This window comes from Artemia franciscana, unplaced genomic scaffold (assembly GCF_032884065.1).
Source record: "Artemia franciscana unplaced genomic scaffold, ASM3288406v1 PGA_scaffold_64, whole genome shotgun sequence".
Classification (NCBI taxonomy): domain Eukaryota; kingdom Metazoa; phylum Arthropoda; class Branchiopoda; order Anostraca; family Artemiidae; genus Artemia; species Artemia franciscana.
In genome coordinates this window covers 121,841-145,594 of record NW_027062702.1, presented here as the reverse complement: position 1 = coordinate 145,594, position 23,754 = coordinate 121,841, and the positions used below count along the sequence as shown (strand labels likewise).

Below are 23,754 nucleotides of genomic sequence, written 5' to 3'. Positions count from 1 at the left end.
GTAAGTTGTGTCATGGGGCATATAAGGTTATTGTGGATGGGGTTGTCATACCATTTAGTAGGAGGTTTATTTGATCGGAAATTCCAAGTTCTATTTATTTCTCCGACGAGTTTAGTATCCACACAAAAACCATTAAAAAAGATTTGACTTTTTTGTCGCTATTAAAGAAAACAAAAACAAATTATAATTCTTTATTTCGTTCCCTACAAATAATCCATATTTATCACTATATTTATCACAAATAATCCATGTTTACTTTTGTTATTTTGTCAGTCCATGACGGCTAGACTCTTCTTAAAGGATTTAATTGATACCTGTCCTGGACTATAGAATACTGTTTATAATACTGTTATAGAAAACTGTTCTGTAAATGTGAGAATTAATTTTTGAAGTGAAATTCATGTGAATTTCAGTTGCAGCAAAGCAAGATTCTAACGAGTATTCAAACAACTTAAAAATTGACGAAAGGAAAGAAGAAAAGGAAATAGCAAGCTCTGCCGGTGAGGAAAAATTTCCTGACCAGACCGAGAACATTAATACCCTAAAGCTAATCTTCTTTTAAAAGGTTTGTATAGCCAGTTGAGGTGCTATTGATTGACATGAATAAAAAAATTGATATAAATCGACATAATTTGAGGTTCCATCCTGGGACTATTCAGTCCACATTGACAGTGAAATAAGAAAATTGGTTCTAAAGTAAAAATTAAATTAAGGTATATTAAAGTTAAATTAGGATTATTAGGGAAAGAATTAGGACTGGACTCTAATTTGAATCAGAAATCAAAAGCTAAAGAAATTGAATTCAAAGGCATTATAATTAGGATTAAAAAAAAAAATGGAATGCAAAAAGTAGATTTAGAATCCAAGCAACTACATTAGAAAGCAAAAATGAAAGTAGGAAATTCTTGGCCATTTCTCTTGGTTTTCTTCGGAGCTCTTATGAGCCTTGGACAAAACTCAGAAACTAAGAAGAGATTAAATAAAAATATTCCTCCCACTAGTTTACATGAGTTGTTCAGAAGTCAAATCGATTAAAAAGAACTTCTCAGATTTTCTAGTTTGACGTTTCTGTGTTAAAGGACTTAATTGAATAAAGTCAGTATCCTATTCCCTAATTACAGAAATCTGTTCAAAAAGTCGCTGATTAATTGATTTATTGATTGATTATTTGACGAGTTGTTTGTGGTCAGAAAATGGCTGCGAAAATTAGCGAAATCTAGCCCAAATCTGCACTCTATTCTTTTCTCTATCTCTCAGATTAAAACGAAAGGAAGAATTTCGACCGTTATGGCAACATTTTTAAGAATATATACAAATATAAACAAGGTAAAGGTAACTGTAAAACAAAGTTAACGCACTACAAATTTCATTAATAATAACTCAAATTTTTCAGGTGACTGTTATTTAGAAAATTGTAGAAACAATATTCAAAATAATGATGTCCAATATAACTAGCTCCATAGCATGCCGATTCTAATTCAATTAACATTTTGCAGTTTGAATGATTTAATCCAACTTTAAATTGCTAGAAATGATTTGAGGAAGGCTGTAGATCCATTGAAGCTATGAACTATTGAAAAAAAAAGTTCAGTTGTCAAACTGAACAAGTTCTATTGTTAAGCTAGCTCGTTTGTTCATTTATTCTCATTTTGTCCTCAAGTTAAATATAAGTTTCCTTTGTTTTCTTTTCATAAGGGTTTTCTGTGGAATTTATATTATGTAACATACCGTATTTGATACGGTAATAATATATTCTCCGAGCCTTCAATCTCTCAAAATAAAAATTTTGGATACGTTTTGAGTAAGGGACCTCAGAAGCAGTGATGGATCCAGGCAGGGAGGGGGGGGGGAGCAAGGGGTGTACGCCTTCCCCTTGAAAAGGTGGTGGATTTGTGGTTTGGGTAGGGACGAAAGTAATTTTTTTCGTAATTGGTTTTGATGGCACTTGGCATTAACCAAGTGACATATAGCGATCGCAAATTCTGTCGGTCGGTCGGCCTGTCTGTCTGTCCCGGTTTTGCTAGTTTAAGCACTTCCAAATAAGCTAGGACGATGAAATGTGAAGGATGATTTATTTTGTGAGGAAGAATTAGTGACAGTAACAAAATGATTAAAACATGATAATGCCCCAGGTGCTGATAATTGGTAAATGGGGGTTCTTAAATATGGTGGTTGTGGGTTAGAAATAAGTTACTGAAGATTATGAATGTGATTTTTGAAAAAGGGTCGCATATAGCAATTTTAAGAAAATCCTAATTAAAACCTTTGTATAACAAAAGGATAAAAGCAAATTGATTATTTTTGAGGTATCAGCCACAGCCTTTCTAATTATTTAGTTTCCACAGCTGGCTAATTAATTAGCATGATGGTAATCATAATAAGGACACAGGATTTGTCCTATTGCTAGCGACTGCAATTTTGATTATTAATTAAAAAATGTTTAAATAAAATTTAACTAATTAAATTTAAATTAAACTAAATTTAATTTATTTTAATTTAATTTTTTAAAATTATACTTAATTTAAATTTAACTAATAAAATAAAATTAAATTTAACTAAATTTTGCAATATTGATTATTTTGATGGATTGGGCCTAAGGAGATAAGCAAAGGCTAATGTAAAACATGGAACCAATGGGGGAAGTAAACATTTCTTGGAGTTAGACTTTGTTGATGATTTCAGCATCCTAGATGAAAATATGAGGATAATGAATGAGCTTCTTGACGTTTTGCAAGTTCAGGGTGATACAATAGGTTTGAAAATTAATGTTTAGTAGACTAGGTTGCTAAGGCTAGGAGTAAGTCAAAATGAACAGGAGACACTGGGTAACGAAACATTGATCAAGCAGACAGCTTAATTGACCTAGGTAGTATTATTAGTAAAAATGGTGGGTGCATTGAAGATATTAAAAACTGAATACCTAAGTCCCAGGATATTTTCCACAGTTGAAAAAAGTTTGACAGGATATGAACAGGAATACCTATTATTTGTTTCCTGTGTATTTGATGGTAAGACCAATTTCTCAGTGGTAAGAAATGTAAGGGATTTAACAACTTCACAACTTAACAACTTCAGCGTTTAATCGAAGCGAGGGAACAAAACCAAAGTGTTGCGAGTGTTCTCGCAACACTTTACTTGGCGAAGCCGAACAAAGGTTGCCGCATCACCTCACGTTGGCGTTGCTATGTAGATCTAGTTTTTTTCTTACTCTTAATTGTTGCATTCTTTATAGTATATTCAGAATGTGTGCATTATATTCGATGTTAAGTACATATAAATTGATATTGAAATATTCAACTAGTATTTACTGACGATTTTGTAATTTTTTTTTGGTTGCCACAATAGACTATTAATTTTTTTTGCCAAGTCTGTATAAAACATTGTGGGTACAACGAATCAGATATGCCAAATTTTCGAAACAAAACTGAATATTTCGCATTAAATTCTGAACTATAAAATTTAAGAATAAATTATATGATTTTATCAGCAATTATCTCATAGTCAACGCTACCTATGTTTGAGATGTATGCTTTTTTTCAAAGAATATAGATGGCAATATCAAATAGTTATAAATGACTGATCTGTTGTATTTCCAATCCCAATGTGCCATCACAGCTATATGCTAGTATTGTTTGGATAAAACTAACGAGTGAGTATGATGTCTGAATACAAAATACATATTTCTTGTTGCTTCAACTCAAAACATTATAATTAAAATCAGTTGTTGCTAGAACCAATGTTATTTCATCAACATTTTCCTTTTCTCTGTGATTTCATTTATATTATAAACATTTCAATAGCATTTACCCTAATTCATCTTTTCAAGTAAGTAGATGTCACTTCGTTTGAAAGGAAAGTAAAAATTCCAAACCTACTATGATTTTTTTAATCCTCGATCACTCTTTATCTGGGTGATATATGCTTTCAAAATTCGATCTTTAATTTCTATAGTTTGTTGCATATACTACTTGTTTTCTTGCTGTGTTTGTTTCATAGTTTTCTTAAAGCAGTAAATGTATATAGTTTTTTGTTAATATTCACTTTTTGCTGTTCAACTTTTAATAAAAATTTTGCGAACTTCAAATTTGAAGGGCCATGTAAAATTCGCAAAATTAACTGTCGATTCTTTGTTTTTTTCTCATTATATTACAAAATTTATAATTTTTTTCTGCAAAAGCTATAGTCTAACGTTTACCAAATTGTTCAATAGCCCCCCCCTCCGCCAATTCTTTCGGTAACACACTCTTGAGACATATCCTTGTGCCTGAAGGTACAGGTTTGTACAAAATTGACACATTTTCATAAATTATAATTTCTCTTTCTTATTCCTAGAGACTTCACGTAGTTGCAGTTAAATGATATAGCTTGTCTCGAGAATTGCTCCTTTTATATAAGCATAAAAAAATTAGTGTAATCTCTTTTATGATTATTACCTTGTAAAATATTCTATCAATGCCTGGTAAAAAGTGAACTTTGAATATAATTAAGAATATTTTATTTTTCAGTAAGACGATAAGACAGTTATAGCTTCTATTTCTCCTTCGCCTTGCTTGACCATGGATAATAAGAGTTTGAGTCAGCTGAAACCATAGATGATGAGTATCGTCTTATGTTCAGGGTAAGATGCGAGTTTTTTCCTGAAAATTGTTTAACAAATATCTTGCCCTGATGCTTTAAAAGAAAAAGACTTTTGCCAGCTTTGCCTCTTACTCAGACTATCAGTCTTGGGTTTTTCATCAATTAGCCATGTCTTTTAACTCTTTACTTTTTAGGCCACCAACTTAATTTTAATTTTAAAATCTAACTGTTTAAATTCGCCTAAAGATGTAAGTCAATTAAAAGTGAGAAATAAAAAAATAGAACAAATAAATTAGTTTGTCAATGGACCTCTGTCAATTAAATGAAGGATATTAACTTAATTCAGCAAGGTTCAGATTCCATAGTTTAAATTATGTTATGAAAGAGAGAGAAGAAGAGGAGATTTTGAAGTAAAACAACGGAAAGAAACACATCATTTAAATTATATTTAAAACAATATTACAATTTAAAATAACTTTTTGAACAAAATTGAATATTTAAATATTATTTTAAACAAAACTAAAACTTGTAACTGAAACCAAATTCAAAAACATTAATTTTTTCTTAATTCCAGTGTTAGGCATTAAAGCTTTGAAAACAGAAGCCTTATTTTTAATTCAAAAGTTTGAAGGGCCATAAGCAAAAGTGTATGTACTAATGTCAATGATATCGTTTTACGTGAAAAATTTTCAAGATCTGCATTTTCCCAGTTTGGAGCAACTGTCAAAAGTTGCCATGAGAGCCTACCTGATGTTGGTTATGACCCATGACCCGAAGAAAACATAGAGGTTGGCAAAAATCTGTTATCAGTATTCTTGCTGTTACCCAACCGGTGTAATTGAAGCTGAAATAGGCCCTAATTAAAGGTATAAATACGTCTGGGAAAGCTTAGTTTAAATAAAGGAAAAGTAAGGTAGTTTGGCCATTGGGTGGGAGGGAGGTTTGAGCAGTGAACATCAAATGATGAAAGGTAAAAACACGTGTGGAATGTATAAAAGCAGTACCAAAAAGTAAAAATTTGAATGAACAATGTATGGTAGCAATTTAAGGAGGAAGGTCAGAAAACTACCCCGAGCTAGAGGCATGGGGATTTAGATTGTAAAAATAAGCTGTGATATTGAAAAGCAAAAACTAGCTGGTACAAAGGAACGATAAAATTTACTGAGAGAGACGGGGTTATTTTTAGCTGAAGGGAAAGGAACCACAAATAAGAAACAAAAGAAACAGATCTAAGATCTAAGAAGGGCCTAAGAGAGTCCCCCTGATAAGATTGATGCAAAAATATGCATGGAAAAGGGATGCCAATTTTAATAAGATTAAGAAAAACCTGAAGACTGGGGGGGCTTAAGTAAATAAATAAATATGAAACCAAAATGCTCATAATTTTGAATTTTTTACATATATTCAAGACATCTGGAAGGGCTCGTTCTAGGAAGTAGTTCTATTATAGGAAATAAATCATTAAACAGATCCAGAACCCTTTTCTGGTTTTTCAAATGGAGTAATTTAAAACCAACGTTTTTGAAACATAATAACAATTCCGTGTAGTAAGTAAAGTAGGGACATATGAGAAAATATTGGTAGACGGATCAGAAGGTCCTCCCAGTGAAGAGGGACATGAACAGGAATATGTTAGTCTAAGAATACGCAAGCGCCTCACATTGTGGGTCCATAAACACTTTTAAATTCAGGGTTATAGATTTTATATTTTTTGATCCTATTCGGATTTTGTGTAATAGCTTGGGCATGCGGTGTAATTTGATGTGACGTAAAAAAAAATCAATAAAACTCTAGTTATTTGAGTTTTACTTTCATTATCTCCTGGGCTCAAAGTAAAGCTCCTATGATGTTAAACACTCTAGGTCACGGACCTTTTGAATCCCCCCCTCTCCGAATTGATATCCCAAAGATTGTACCTAAGGTTTTTTATTCCCCAGTAAAAGTTTTGCTGTCCTAGCCAACCTCGGCAAAGTTTCAAAACTATCCTATACGATTTAGTATTGCTGCTCTTAATTTAAAGAAATGGTTGGGTCCCATTATCAAAGAGGCAAGACGTGCCTCAACAACCAAACCCAAAAATGGATACTTGGAAATGGACAAGTTAAAATATTTGAGATGTGGTAGCAACGGAAACTGAAACTTTCGCGATAATAAATGATGCCCAAAAGCTTTACCAATTGCTTGCTGAGGCTGTTTCCAGAAAGCAAGAAGAGTGTCCCACTCCAAAAGAAATAGACTGGAAATTCTTTGCTGAAAATCAGTTGAGAAATGAATGATGTTGTACAGGCTTTAAATCTGTTCAGTCTGCAAACACTACAGACGAAACACTACTGGCCTCAAGCATCACCTACTTCTCCCCATCCCCTAAGCGCCCAGGACCTTCAAGAACATGTGGTGTAATGAATGAGGATCACTTGACTCGTAAAGAGTAGCAAATTACCTAGCAAAGATTCAGTACTACCTGAAGAGTTGCCTATGCCTTTTGGATTTGATCTTAAAATTCGATAAAACAGTGAACGAGATCCACTTTTTAATACAGTGCTGTTTTTTCAATTTAAAATAATTTGGAGGCTGGACGGGGGAGGTAAATTTTAAAACTCGTCTCCGTTTCTTTTCAAAACTGAGCTGTTTTTTACTTTCATTTGACGCGTTTTCTCTTTAGATTCAGTATATATATTTTCCCAATATATTCAAAAGGCGGGGCAGCAATAAAGATACAGTAATAAAAATTAATTGGTGTTTTTTTTTGTCATCTCAGGATAGTTTGATTTTTTTTCCCTAGGACATCCCCCCCGCTCCAAATATCTGTTAGATTCTAAGAGCGTTCATTTCTCAATATTAATTAAAATCAATAAGGGCGCCTTATTGATTTTACATACTTGATTTACCTGATTATATAGATGAATTACCTGATTTTACCTGAATTGATTTACATGACAAACAAGGTTTTAACAAGTCGTTAGTTGTTTTTAAAGCGTCTTTATATACTCTGTATGTCTGCGTATACTCTGATATAATTTTAATGACCCATAATTACCGTTTTTTTTTATATTTATCCACTGATTGATTACTGTCTTTTTTTGAAGTGATTGAACCTAACGAGTCAGTTTTGTTAATAATCAATAGTCTAAAATCTATTTTATCCATCTATCAAATTATATTTTCACAATTTGTTTACCGTTTTTTTAGATTAAAGCTGTATGAATCATAAGAAAGTCTTGAGTATATCATAAATTTGACGCATAAAATGTAGGGTTTTGTTGACATTACTATTTTCAAAAAAAGAGAAAAGTGTTTCTCTTGAAATTTCACATGAAACTTCTATCAAATTGCAGCTTTTTGTATAGGTAGGACAATTGATAGGAAATATATCTACTTCTAGAAATAAATTGGCTTTTGCAAAAAAAATGTTTTGTTTTGACATAAAAGCTGCATGACGGTTGAAAAAAAAAAGAAGGAATTATAATCTAGAAATCGAGGGCGATTTTACGCATTTGTGAAATAAAGAATAGTTAAAATAAAAACAGATTTTTTGACAGGGATCTCCACCAACCTGAGGTAAAAAAAAAAAAAAAAAAAAAAAAAAAAAAAAAAAAAAAAAAAAAAAAAAAAAAAAAAAAAAAAAAAAAAAAAAACAACTTCGAAACAAACTCTGTTTTACGGAAAATCTTTTCCATAAGAGAATTCCGATGGAAAACCCTCGCCGCTTCACTGGAAATTCCCTTTGGGACCTTCCTCTCTGCGGACTATTCCCTCTGCCGAAAATCACTGAGGGAGATTTGTAACATTAATTTATTTGAATTAGGGATTTTGGCCAATCGTTCATGTGAGCTTTCGAAAGACTCCTAGATAAAAAAGAATATACAAAATTGATGGTTCGGTTTCCTTTTTGATAATTAAACTGAATAGAAAATCATACTAAAATGCTAAATAATTATTTTGCAAAAATATGATCCAAATAAACGCAAGTATATTCTATTCTATCTCTTACATTATCCCTCTGTTTTTATGGCACTTGGTATTAACCAAGTGACATATAGCAATCACAAATTCTGTCGGTCTGTCGATCTGTCTGTCGGTCCCGGTTTTGCTACTTTAGGCAATTCCAGGTAAGCTAGGGCGATGAAATTTGGCAGGCATATCAGGAACCAGACCAGATTAAATCAGAAACAGTCGTTTTCCCGATTTGACCATCTTGGGGGAGTGGGGGCCCGTTAGTTCGGAAAAAAAAAATGAAAATAGAAGTATTTTTAACTTACAAACGGTTGATCAGATCTTAATGAAATTTGATGTTTGGAAGGATATCGTGTCTCAGAGCTTTTATTTCAAATCCTGACCGGATCTCGTGACATTGGGGGGGGATTTGGGAGGGGGAAACCTAAAATCTTTGAAAACACTTAGAGTGGTGGGATCGGGATGAAACTTGGTGGGAAAAATAAACACAAGTCCTAGATACATGATTGACATAACCGGAACGGATTCGCTCTCTTTGGGATAGTTGGGGGGGCGGGGGTAATTCTGAACAATTAGAAAAAATGAGGTATTTTTAACTTACAAATGGGTGATCGGATCTCAATGAAATTTGATATTTAGAAGGACATTGTGTCTCAGAGCTCTTATTTTAAATCCCGACCGGATCTGGTGACATAGGGGGGAGTTGGGAGAGGAAACCTAAAATCTTGGAAAACGCTTAGAGTGGAGGGATCGGGATGAAACTTGGTGGGAAAAATAAGCACAAGTCCTAGATACATGATTGACATAACCGGAACGGATCCGCTCTCTTTGGGGTAGTTGGGGGGTGGGGGTTAATTCTGAAAAATTATAAAAAATGAGGTATTTTTAACTTACGAACGGCTGATCGGATTTCAATGAAATTTGATATTTAGAAGGATATCGTGTCTCAGAGCTCTTATTTTAAATCCTGACCGGATCTGGTGACATTGGGGGTTGGAACCTAAAATCTTTGAAAACACTTAGAGTGGAGGGATCGGGATTAAACTTGGTGCGAAAATAATCACAAGTCCTAGATACATGATTGGCATAACCGGAACGGATCCGTTCTCTTTGGGGTAGTTGGGGGGGGGGTTAATTCTGAAAAATTAGAAAACATGAGGTACTTTTAACTTACGAACGGGTGATCTGATCTCAATGAAATTTGATATTTAGAAGGATATCGTGTCTCAAAGCTCTTATTTTAAATCCCGATGGGATCTGGTGACATTGGGCGGAGTTTGGGGCGGGGGAACCTAAAATCATGAAAAATGCTTAGATTGGAGGGATCGGGATGAAACTTGGTGGGAAAAATTAGCAGAAGTCTTAGATACGTGACTTACATAATTTGAACGGATGTATTCTATTGGGGGGGGGGGGGGGTTAATTCTTAAAAATTAGAAAAAATGACGTATTTTTAACTTATGAAGGAATGATCAGATTTTCATGAAACTTCATATTTAGAAGGACCTCGTAACTCAGATCTCTTATTTTAAATCTCAACCGGATCCAGTGTTATCGGGGGGGGGGGCAGTTGGCTGGGGGGGGGGTGGCAGAAATCTTAGAAAATACTTAAAGTGGAGAGATCAGGATGAAACTGGATGGGAAGAATAAAAATCTGTCTAAGATACGTGACTGACATAACCGGACCGGATCTGCTCTCTTTGGTGGAGTTGGGGGCGGGGGGTTAATTTTGAAAATTGAGGTATTTGTTACTTACGAAAGGGTGACCAGATCTTAATGAAATTTGATATTTAGAAGCATCAAGTGATTTAAAGCTCTAATTTTAAATTCCGACCAGATCCTTTGACATTGGGGGGATTTGGAGGGGGAAACCGGAATTCTTGGAATACGTGAAAATTGGGGCATTTTTATCTTACGAATAGGTGATCGGATCTTAATGAAATTTGATATTTAGAAGGAATTCATGTCTCAGAGCTCTTATTTCAAATCCCGACCAGATCTTTTGACATTGGGGGGAGTTGGAGGGGGAAATCTTGGAATACACTTGGAGTGGAGGAATCGGGATAAAGCTTGGTGGATAGAATAAGCAAATGTCTTTGATACGTGATTGACGTAACCGTACTGGATTCGCTCTCTTTGGGGGAGTTGGGGGGAGGGGTTCAGTGATTTGGCGAGTTTGGTGCTTCTGGACGTGCAATGGACGTGCAAAATGGACGTGCAAAAGGACGATGAAAATTGGTAGGCGTGTCAGGGGGCTGCAGAAATTGACTTGATAAAGTCGTTTACCAGATTCTTCCATCTGGGGGGCTAAAGGGAGAAGAAAAATTTGAAAAAATTAGGTATTTATAACTTACGAGTAGGTGATCGGGTCTTAATGAATATTTATATTTAGAAGGACATCGTGACTCAGAGCTCTTATTTTAAATCATGACCGGCATTAAGCCTCTGGTTTTGCTTTTAAATCAATCTATTGATTCTTAGAATTTTGTTCGAGCTCATATCATATGAGCTCTTGGCTCTTAGCTCTTCTTGCCTCGTCACAAGTGCCATATGAGCTCTTAGCTCTTGTTTTCTCTATTTCTAGCCTCCTCTCCACCTGGTTCCCCTTTCATTTACCACCCCTATTAGTAAATTTATTTTTTAACCTTTTACTTGGGTGTATCTCTTCGTTCTGGACAATGCTTTCATATTACCTTTGTCAAAGATAAGTCTAGTTTTATCTTATCTTTTAAAGTTGTCAAAGTTTTTTTTATTTACATCTGGTTTTATGTTCATAGCTGTCAACTACTTAATTCAGTCTCAGAAATCACTCTTTATTTCAAAACAGAGTTTGCAGTCTTTAAATTGTGATAATATGTACCATAGCTTTATATATCTCAATCCATTGGGAGAATTATTAGATCTGCAAAGAAAACATCTCGGTCATACAATTTACAAGGTATTTTCAAGTTTATTTTTTCAGTCACGGTTCTCATGGGGGTGAGGTCCATAGAGCCATTCACTTACGCACAAAGTTTCAGAGATACTGATGGATACTATACTCCTTTTATTTGTGGGATTCAGAATGTTCCCATCAAGAAAAAAGGCTCTGTAAAACTCAGAAGTTAACGTAGGAAAAACCAGATTTTGACTCAGTGAAACTTATGTTTACAATATTCAGATCAAAATTAATGATCCAGAAAGTATTACTAAACCTGGTTAATTGTCTAATTTTTGTAAAAATGATGTTTTGAAATATTAGGACTTTTAAGGGGTGTTCATGCGTTCGCTTACCGAGATCTGTAATTACTTACAGGGTTTGATAGCGTAATATATGTTTTGTCAGATATTTTGTTAACAACTCTTTACAACACGTATTGTTCTGACATTATAATAGAAAATCTATTGCATAAATACAATTCAGGGTGTATATTTGCACACTAGAGGGGGGGGGGGGGGTAGTTGTAAAGTCGTTTTTGTGGTTAATGAATCACTTACTCTTTGCTCGTTTTCAAAATAAAACTTCTTACCCTGACAGTGTACTCCCTTCTCCTGATAAGCCCAATTATTGCTTTAATAACATAGTTTTCTGTTTTTTTTTCTATAGTTTAATCCATTCTATTACTGATTGTGTTAATTAGCCTCGAATTTATCCATTTTAAAATGAGTGACTGTGATGAATATTCGCATAAAAAAAAAATTTAAATGTGTTAAAAATCTGACTAATAACCCTATATGGAGAGTAGCTCTTGTATATATAATACTTTTTATTCGATTCATTTTTCAGGGTAAATATTTTACCAATGATAAACTTGACTTTCCATTTTTTGCTGTATCTGATTTTTGCAAGAAGAAACCCGAATACTCCACAGACAAAAGATACATCGATGAAAAGTTTAGCTAGAATACTCTTTAAGTGGGACAGGAGGTTGAGGCGTACCACGGTTTAGCAACATCCACACTTTTCTCTTTTATATTGCACTTGATTAATTGAAAAATTGCACAACATATGAAGAAGTCTGCAACTTTTGATTGCTTTGCTGTTCGTCTGATCCCTTGTAAAAAAAAAGGAGTTTGAAATGTTTTAGATTTAAGCTACAGTTAAATTTAATTATTCCGGTTTAATTTTTTAGTTAAAATTTATTGGAGGGTTACAGGCACCCTTGCCCTCCTTCCCGCAAATTGTCTATGTGTCATATAAACATGCCTCTTGGGCTAACAAAGCCCCCGCCAGAGCCTGGGAGATTGGGTTGGTGTTGTGGCCTGGGAGCCTATAGAGTTACTCGGAAGAGTTGGTCATGTCAACTTTGGATGACACCCATATTACTGATAATTAAAAATTCTAGTTTTCTTTTTAAGAGTCAAAAGTGATTGGGGGCAATAGGCCCCTGTAGCTTGGGGACTATGGTTGTAAGTTGTCCCCCGGGGGTATATAAGCTTATTTTTGAAGGGGTGGTCATATATACTTTGGAAGCGTCTGATTTGATATTAAAAGTTTTCTTTTTAAATTTATTAAAGGGGAACTAGCCCCCCTAACGGCTTTTCCTCCGAAATGTATCTGGGCAAAATTTTGAGATAGCCCTTTGTTAAATGAAATCGACTTCTTATATAACAATGCCTCTGGGGTTGACACACTCTCCTAAGCTTTGGGAAAGGGTTATAAGTTGTGTCCTGGGGCATATAAGGCTATTGTGGATGGGGTTGTTATATCAATTTAGGAGGAGGCTCATTTGATTGGAAATTCTAAGATTTATTTGTTTAGAGTTCAAATTTATTGGAGTTTTACAGGCCTGCTTGCCCCAACTAGTCTATGTGTTTTATGACAATGACTCTTGGATTGACAGAGCTTCCGAGTTTGGGGGAGAGTTTTAAGTTGTGCTCTTGGGATATGTAAGATTATTTTGAATGGGGTGGTCACATCAAATTTGAAAAAGTCTGATTTCATATGGAAAATTATAGATTTCTTTTTAAGACTCAAAAGTGATCAGAGGCCAATAGACCTCCGGAATTCGGGGGCAAGGGTCGTAAGTTGTGTCCTGAGGGTATATAAGGTTATTTTTGAAGGGGCATTTATATCAAGTTTGGAAGAGGATGACACTCCCCCCTCGCCCTCTAGATCTTAGGGGAAAGGGCTGTAAATTATGTCCTGGGGGAATGTAAGGTTATTGTGGAATTCATTATTGTCAAACAATGGGAAGATCTAAAATTGGTGACACATTTTAATTCTTTATAAAATGTATAATTCTATCTATACTTTTTTTCAAAATAGTAATGTCTACAAAGACCAACGTTTTGTGTGTCAAATTCTTTTATACTATATTGGATTTTATCTTGATTCATACAACTTCAATGCAAAGAAAAGAAAAACATATTGCGAAAAATATAATTCGGTAGATAGAATATTGATTATATGGATAATGTAAGAGATAGAATATTATATATTTGAGATTATTTGGATGTTGCTTTTGCAAAATGTTCCTTTAGCATTCTAGTGTAATTTTCTAATTAGTTTGTTTATCAGAAAGGAAAGCTCACCATTAATTTACTATATTTATCCGGGTTTTCGAAAAAGAGTGTTTGGTATATCTCAGGAACTTCTAAGAGTATTAAGTAGAAACTTTCAGGTAATTGCGAAGATGTTGCTGGACAACATCAAAGCTACTATGTATATCAAGTATAAAAAAAGATACATTGGCAAAATTTGCAATCTACCGAAAACTGGATATATCTTAAACATTTTTCCTTTCATACGGCTCATAAATCCAAAATTGCCTGAGCTTTCAAGAACAGTTATCAATATATAATAAACTATTTATCTACATTGCTTATTATTCTCAGTAATTTTGCTTAATTTGATGATTTAATTTTATTTTCATGTTATGACAAATAAAAATATACGAATTGCAATAAAAATTGAGTGCATGACTTATTTTGGTGTAAAACTTAAATTGTTATTGAACTTTATTTATGCACTATTTTTTATTTAATGTAGCTTTACTTTACTGTAAAAGTTTCTTTATTTGTAGAATTTAAAAAAACTATTTTCCGAAGAACTAGATGGATGCTGCCTTGTCACTGTAAATGTTGTTGCATTCATCCCCAGGTTTTTCTTTAATATCCTTTTTGTGAAACCAATTTCTCCCCTGTTGACTAACACTAAACATGAGAGCAGATTAAAATTTTTCATGTGTTTGTTTGTTACAGCTTTTGTAATTTCTTCATCTAAAAATGAACACAAAGGCTGCCTCAAATGCCCTCCTCCTTTGTACAGAAGAAACATGGACAATTCGAACACACTACTTGATTACTGTTGTAATCAAGATTGATTAGACTTGATGACATTGGAAGGAAGCATCATAATACTCCTTATGTCTTTTTGTCTTTCTCTTAGTGCTACTCTCCATGTGTCTATACTGTATAACTAGCATGCGTAATTAACTCACATTTTTTTGATGGGTTTTGGGGGTGGTGTTGGGTGTGGTTGGGGGGATTATATTTGAGTCGGGAGTGGGGGTGCTGTAATTATTTTTTCTCTGGATCACCCGACCCTTAGGAACGGCTCTGCTCCCAGCCAACCCCTTCCTCTTCCTTATGTGCAAATATTCAGTTAGGTCCCATAAATTTGGCCATAATGCACTCCTGTTCCGACCTGTAAGTCTGTGGTGCTTTTTCCTGTGGCTTTATGTGATTGATTCGTCGTGTATTCTGTCACAGAGTGCATTTTGAGTTGTTTTCTTTATAAGTAAACACTGATTTAATGTTACACCGGTGACCCAACTGTCAACATGAAAGTAACCGATAACAACATATTAATTGCCAGACTAACAAAATTGACAGTTTTTGTGTAGCTTAGAGCTACATCTGGACACATTGAAGGGTGAGGGAGGTGCATTTTATTGGAATCAATGTTAAAAGTGTATCGACTCTCACGTTTGTTTGTTTTTTGTAGCATAGCTCACGAATTAATTGGGAAAATCGAGAATCTTCTGAATATTTATTTTTAATAAGGGTACTTTTGTCTTATCGCCACCATACTCAAGACTTGAAGTTAGGTTAATCATAATGAAATTTACCAAAACATGATGAAAATATAATCATGTAGTGACAAAACTATGGAAACTATACCAAAGAATAATGGAAGGGGACCGCCAAGCCTGCATTAGGCTATATTAAATATGTCCTAAACTACCTTAACCTAACCAAAATTCCAACTAAATATTTAATTAGGTACTTATGTATTATATAATACACACTCGAGAACTTTTATCGTGAACATGAGACAATACCTGGTTTCTACGGTGTTTATACCAGACAATTTGCTTCGGCTTGGTGGGAAACTACATTGTACATATATTTTCATTAAATATTTAGTTGGTTTTAGGCTACGTATTTAATATACTGCTTTCTGGGGGGCCCCCTTTCCCTAATTCTTCGTTGTAGTTTTCATAATTTTGTTACTAGAGTAGGCCTATTGTATTTTCATTTTATTTCATTAGCATTTCCCGAACCTCACCTCTCGAATATGTATTATATAACACATAAGTAACTTTAATTAAAATATAGCTATATTGTGGTTTCCCACCGAGCCGAAAATAATATTGTCTGGTATATAGACCACGAAAACTAGTTATTGTCTCATGTTCGCAAGACGAAATCTCGAGAGAACTTAAGGGTGGTGGCTTTCAGACAAATTTGCCTTATTAAGATTTAATTTAATGCATTATTTGAATTTTGGTTTATTTCATGAAAACGAGCCTTGAGAAGTGGCCCATGGGCCAATGGGAACTATTTTCTAAGATTTCGAACGCCGAAGGGCATACTGTTATTATCATGAAAACGGAACATAAGAAGTGGGAATGTTGAATTTGTTAAGCTCTTAAAGTTTTTATTCAAGGCTTTAACTGAAGCTAAACTAAAAAATTTGGCAATTTGTCCCAATTCCTTAAGAACAATTCCTGAAATACAATGGCCGTTTAATTGGAATAATAAGCTTTGTTTTAAAATTCCAAAAAAAATTTCAGCGTAAAGAGCGAGCAGAAAGCAACCCTTTTTGTATACATAATAATTTCTGTTCATTTTAAGTTTTGATGTTGCTCCTTACTTTGAGTTGAAAACTTGCTTTTTTTAAATTTAAATTCTGATCGTCTTCAAAAAATACCGGGAAATCCGGCTCTCTCCATGAAAAATTCCGGTACTTGTGTATTATATGCCACTCACTCCAAGTTTACGATGTGTAAACCTCAAGAACGATCCGGTTTCTTCGATAGTTTTTCCGTCTCTTTAAAAAAAAGTTTGGGCTTTGTATTTGCACATTTTGGAGGTGGGGAAGAAAGAAGAGTGGGCGTGCATGCAAAATGTGGTAGGTACACTGATTCTGCGTATTATGAAATAAGAAATTAACAGTTCAAAAACTTCCCCCCCCCTCCCCTTGTGTGCAAATATATAGCGCAAATTGTATATTTCCCATATATTCTGTCACTTGTCTTCGTTTTGTCTCACGCTAAACTGAAAGAACTTAACGAAGAAACCGTGTTTTTCTCGAGTTTTAAGCAGCGTAAACTTGAGTGAGTGGCGTATAATACACAAGTAACAAAATCCTTCCTCCTACAGAAAATAAAAACAAAGCTCAAATAAAATTCTCAAATTTGGAACGCCTTGTTTCCCGTTGGGGGCATTTTCCAGGGGGGGGGGAATATTTATCCGAGGAATATTTTCCGTGGGGCTATTTTCTGGGGGGGGGGGTATTTTCAACGGGGTGTATATTTTAGGGGGAGGATATTTTGCAAAGGGGTTATTTTCAGCGGGGTGTATTTCCTGGGGGGAGTATGTTCCACGGGGGTATTTTCCTCTGGGGGGGGTGTAATAATTCCCGGGGGAAACACTGTGGGATGATTAACACCTAGATTGGGGTATACACCTCCCAACTGATGAAAACGGCGTAAACAAATTCAATGAAATAGAAACTTGAAAATGCACAGTGGCAAAAAGCCAGTCTTCGGTTGCAGTAATAGCTACAAAATTATAGAGCAACCCATGACCCATAGTAATAAAAAAAAACAATCTTTTTAAAAATGGTATTTCAAAATCGCCATTTGTAGCTCAGTGAGAAATAGTAACTATTATTACCATTGCTCGTAATTGAAAAAAGGTCATTTTAAAGACAAATTTAAATAGATTCTTAAAAAAAGGGCTTGAAACCATTTGAAAATGTAGTAGGATGGATATGAAAATGCACAAATGGAATTGTGGAAGCCCGATTCGAAAAATTGCAATCCCCCCTTTTGAACAACAAGGAAACTCACTTATTGAATGGATGTTCGTTTGAGTTTCGTTTCAAGTTTCGCTGTTCCTTTTCAGTTTTAATGTTGCTCCTTACTTTCAGTTGAAAAAAAAATTGTTTTTATTTATTTAATTACAATAATCAAAAGAGTCAAACTCAAAATCAGCAGAAATTAACATGAATAGGGGGTCACAATTCCTATGCCTTCTCAAGGAAAGAACATAATTTGCACTTTACTGAAATTCTTTTTATTGGTTTCACTTTTATAACTTTAATAAATACAAAATTATTACGATTTTAAGAAATAAATATCAGTATGTGTATATTAAACTGATGTCACATTTATTTATATTTTTTGAAGCAATTAAATAAAAAACTATTTTTTTTTTCAACTGAAAGTACGGAGCAACATTAAAATTTAAAACGAACAGAAATTATTACGTATATGAGGGGGGTATTATGCTGATGATTTAAGCATCCTTGATGAAAGTGTGAGCAAAATAAATGAACTGTTAGGGGTTTTGCGATGTCAGGGTGCTAGAATAGGTCTGAAAATTAATGTTAAGAAAACTAAGGCACTAAGGCTAGGAATAAGTGAAAAGTTGAGGTTGGGTCAGAGAATTGGGACATAATTTCAATTTTTTTTGTTAAGAGCGAGGTGGTTTGGAGGAGTAACCCCCCTAATATACATAAGATTTTGTTCGTTTTAAGTTTTAATGTTGCTTTTTTCTTTCGTTTAAAAAAAATATTTAATTTCTGATCGTTGTTTAAATAATTCCAGGAAATCTGGCTACTCCAGATTTCCTTAACTTAATTATTCCAGATTAAGGAGCAGCACTAAACCTCTTTTAAGTGACCAAAGACACTGGAGAGAAACTAGCCTCCACCCAAGCCCCCTTTTCCCTAAAGTCATCTGAACAAGATATTGGGATTCATTTGAGTACATATATATTGTACGGCAAACGCTCAACAAGTGAAGTTGGGTTAATCCTAAGTTGAAGTTGGGTTAATTGCAGTCAGACTATTGCTTCTGAAGAGAGACAAAAGATTTTTGGTGATTTCTGGAGACAAAGTAAGGATATGAAGAAAATATTTTACTTGAAAACAACTAAGATCGTTCCAACTAAGACTAAAACCAAGAAGAAAGCGGAGACGCACAGGAGTTGCACACTGCGATATTATTTTGTCGTTAAAACGAAAATAGTCCGGATTTGTAAGAAATTTTATTTGGCTACTCTTGATATTTCAGAGGGAAGAGTTTATTACGCACATTCAAATGTTGCTACAACAGGAGTGCCAAATCCAAAGGCAGTACAGGTACCTGAAAATGAAACTAGTAACGAGGACATTGAACTAGTGATAAAGCATATTGAATCTTTCTCGTGCGTTGAATCGAGTTATACTCCAGCCAAGTCTACCAGAAGATTCTTGGAGGCAAATAAACTTTCGCAAAATGTATTAACTGTATCAGGAATACTGCAGAGAACTTGCAAGAAATGATGTTAATGAGTTCAAGTATCGTGAGATCTTTAACACGCAGTTTGATTTGTCATTTTATATTCCGAAAACAGATCGGTGTGATGTATGCAAGGAAAAACGTGTAAATGAAGAAAACAGAACTGAAATGGATCAGGAAATAAAAGAATGAGGCTCACGTGAAAAGTAAAATTGAGACCAAGATTGAACGTGACGTGGGCAGGTCAAACCTATCTATTCCTCTACTTTGTTTTGATTGGAGAATTTTTTCCCGCTGCCCCGGGGTAATGTTTCTTCATTTTTCTATAAAAGTAAGATTACTACATTCAACCTCACGGCAATTCTTTCATTCCAGAGAAGGATTGGAGAAGAAAAAATAATGAGGTATACTGTTGCATTTGGTCGAGTTTGAGGCTGGACGTCGAGGAAACGAAATAGCTAGTGGACTAGTGGCCATACTGGGAAAAGTTCTTGATACATACCCTGATATCTGTCAATTAATAACTTGGTCGGACTCCTGCGTGTCCCAGAACCGAAACTCAATTATAAGCTTTGCCATCCAAGATGTTCTAAGATAATTTCCACGCTTAGAAAAAGTGGTTATGAAGTATTGTGAACCAGGTCATTTGACTATACAGGAAGTTGATGCTGTACATTGCACTATTGAGCGGGGGCGAAAGCACCTTGATTTGTTTTCTCCATTAGATCTAGTGAGGAAGTTACTGAAAGTAAGAAAGATGCGTCCTTTTAATGTCTTGCAAATGACCAAGTCAAAGTTCTTTGACTTTCAGAAGCCAGCAAAGCTGTACAAGTATTCGTTGGTACCATATTCAAAGGTAAAACAACTTGAGTTCCGTCAGGATAACGCTAAGAAAGTTTGGTTCAAAACTTTTCTCTGGAAACTTGCAAAGGGCTACTATATCACAAGAACGTACTTCGGTTAAAAAGTACCCCAACACTTCGGCTGTCCGTGTTGTTGAACATCTTGTTTTGCTCAAACTTTATCTATACAGAATGCACTGCAGGGCCGACGCAGGGACCTTAGTAGTCAAGAAGCGTCGTTAATTCTTCAATAAATAAATAAATTTATCTATACAGTTATCCAAATACAGTTATCCAAACTATATCTCCTGAAGTTCATCCCCAACCAAGACCAGAAGTATTTTGAAACCAAGATTTAACAGTACTACAAGGCCAAGGAGGATTTGGAAGCCTCTCCGTCTGCGCGAAATCCATGTCCAGAGGAGGATTCCATTGAAGCAAAACGGCGGCCAGCAAAGAAACTCAACAAAAAATGAACGTTTCTGACGTTTTTTTAAATTTTTATACTTTTCAAATACTATTGCTGCATCCGAACTCGTTTGTCGTATCTTCATGGTGAAAAAATAGGCAGCCCTCACCATTTTGTCGTATCTAAGTTTACTAGAATTTCGGTAAGGTCGGATTGTCGTATCTATATTTCATTCCAAGTTTTGACAATGAAATCTTCAGCTTTTCCATCTCATATTCGGGAGACCTTCCTAGTTATTTTTTCTCTTTTTTTGTGATGTATTTGTGAAGAAAATTGGTTGTACCGTGCAAGTTCCAGCAAAGGTGAAATTTTCAAAGTAAGTTTTCTCAGAATTTTGAAAACCTTAGTTACGACAAAACCGCTCTCAGGGGACGAGCTGCTTTTTTTTACATCTAAATTTACATTTAAAATTAAGAAATAATATTATATAGCTAGGACATCTTACTGATGGCCTTACAAAACACACAATTTTGTCCTGAATGCAATTGTATTTTAAAATATTCTTTAGAGATGTTTTAGATAAGTAAAACTGAAAAGAAAAACTCACAGCAATTATGTTTTTTTCACAAAAAAATCGCTAATTTGTGCCACTAGGTGTTTATGTGGCTACCCTATTACAGGTTCAATACTCCGTACCAGACACGGTATCCTGCTTGGCCCATAATCTGTTTAATTCTGATTGGCCATAGTGCAGTAGGTTACAGGAGAGCTATGATGGTTCTTTGTGCTTCACAGCCTCAATTTTAAGTAATATGTCTGCTGCAGCCTAATCTCTATTAGAATGAAATTTTTACTTCAAAGAGAGGTACAGGTTTATCAATCTTTTATTACTGTACTCTACATACAACGACCCAGACCCAATTGCTTTTTTCTTTTTGCTGGCTATTCCTTTAGATTTTTCAACATGTTGGACCTGTGGCTGTGAGTAACCATAGTAGAACCATACTAGCCTAGCTCTCCTTTACTTTGTTGACAATAGCAAAACAAGTTATTTGATCATTCCTTTCTAATCCTATCCTGGCAAAAAGTCTTACTTTAACTTTCCTAAAATCCCAAATTGGCAGCAGCAGCAAACATATGTATGAATTTTCAAAAGTTTTGCCTTTCTCAAACTAGTGGTAAGAGGCTTTTGAAAATCACTAACAGAACGGCCCACAAATGTTGCTAGTTTGAAAATCCTTCTCTAGTAAAAAAAAAAAAAAAAAAAAAAAAAAAAAAAAAAAAAAAAAAAAAAAAAAAAAAAAAACTAGAACCATTCAGAATAGGAAACATATCTGTTCCTTATTGAAAATCCGAAAAAATTCCGAAGTCCGATACTATTATTTTTTTTCCGACGAGGGCCAAAAATCCGACATAGTAGAAGCACTGGTTCGGATAATCCTCTCAGTACTATCTAAATAAAACACTGAATTATATCTTCTTGCTTACTTTGATTTTTAAAGCAGCTGTGGCTAATTTCGCCTATTTTTATTCTTGTTTCGCTTTTAGTACTTTATTTTTGTTTGTCTTCTCGGTTAGATATATTTCAAGTTTTGTTTCGAGTCTTTTGTTACGAAACGATCTTAGTGGTCTATAGTCAAACAATAAAAAATTACGTTTTTTGGTGAAAGGATGGTGGGATTGAATTCTCCTGCCCAGGCACGTACGCAGGAATGTGTTTCGCGGGTCCTTCAATTCCTTCAAATTCCTTGTTCTGTGAGATGTATCAGAAAAACATGTAAAAATAAACACAAATTTGGGGTTTTTGGGGGTGAGGAGGCTTGACCCCACCCCCTGCATACGTGCCAGCCCATTTCCCCTGCTCACCATTTTGGAATTGTGTTTCATCTGTTGAAAAATAGATACTGATTTGCTGATTGCCATACCAAAGTACGGTGTTATGTAGGAAAATGTGTCTGTTTACTTCACATAAATTATGTACCTTTTTAGGCGCAGAATTCTCACCGTACTATACAAAAAGCACAACTTCAAAAAAGAAAAACAATGTCAATAGAAGTTGGAAATGGTAGTTGGATGTTATTTAAGAGAGAAGAAGAGACTCGACGACATCCAATGTGATACCAATGGCTGACAAAATAGGATACAAGGTAATAGCCATTAATCTGGAAAACAAATTTGCATTATTTCTTTGATAACGGTTGAGATATAATGGTGTCTCTTGGATATAAACAGAGGTATGAAATTTTTGGAAACTTGATTGAAGGCTGAAACTAAATTAAATATCGTTGTCTGGCAATTGTCTGTTTCTATTTTAGCATACTATTTGCAGTTGTTAGCATCGTTCTGTGCTATTTTCCCTCTAAGGAGTCTTTTCTTTTGGAGTTATACTAGGGATTAGGGAGAGGCTACCAATTTTGGTGTTACGGGTGTTTAACAAATATTTCTTACTTAGAATTTTGTATTTAGGAAATTTTTCTTACTTACAGACTGAGGACAAATTTGTACAAGCTATTCTTGAGTTAAATCCTAATATCGGAAAAAGGGTGAATTCGCCGTTCCTTGAGTTATCTGGCGCTATTTGATTTCCAGACCCTTGACCTACCTTCGTTAGATTTCTCTAACGAATGGAAATCTCAAAAGCCGCCCATTAAAACTAAAATGTAAAACAACTAGTATAATAGTTCTTGGGAATTTGCAATTACTAGCGTAATCGTTTATATGAACTCGTTCTTTGTCTTTCAGTCAGGAAAATTTATATATTTAATAGAAGAAATTTCTTTTTGCTGATAGAAGTTTAAAGGAGAATTTTAAGAAGGGGAATTTAAAGGAGGCATAAGCTAAATTTGTTACATTAGTGGCAATTTTAAAATCAGAGACGAAACCTTGCTTATTTCATCTATAATGAAAATTCGTTTTCGTCCAAGTTTTTCTCTTAATTATCAGCAATTGTTTGGTGGATAACGATGCATACTTTGCAGTTCTCTGCTGGTCAAATGGCAGACTTAAACACCGATGAATGGTAACACCCTTTATACTATGAGCGGCAAATCCAGTTGGGACCATAACAAAAACTGGAAAATCCCCCTCGTGAATTCCTGACAAATGGACCTTCTAAGCACACTAATTACTCATGACTTCACAGTTCCTCCAAATCCAGACACTATCAGTGTGATGGGCTTGTCATTATTGCATTTTTTTAGGTTGCCTATTATTCTGTCAACAATTTTCTTCTGATCTAAATTAAGGGAATTTAAGT

General features: G+C 34.6%; 1 long non-coding RNA gene across 3 annotated transcripts in view; it reads left to right on the top strand.

Annotated features, from left to right (window-relative positions):
• LOC136042102 (uncharacterized) overlaps nucleotides 1-23,754 on the top strand; it is a 152,510-nt gene that overhangs the window by 43,766 nt on the left and 84,990 nt on the right. For 2 of the 3 annotated variants that reach the window (XR_010621173.1, XR_010621172.1), the window contains exons 5-7: nucleotides 414-565; nucleotides 4,506-4,618; nucleotides 22,488-23,362. This is a non-coding gene — a long non-coding RNA (uncharacterized LOC136042102). Of the gene's footprint in view, nucleotides 1-413; nucleotides 566-4,505; nucleotides 4,619-22,487; nucleotides 23,363-23,754 lie in introns of those variants that run through there. The other variant, XR_010621174.1, reaches the window with a different exon arrangement.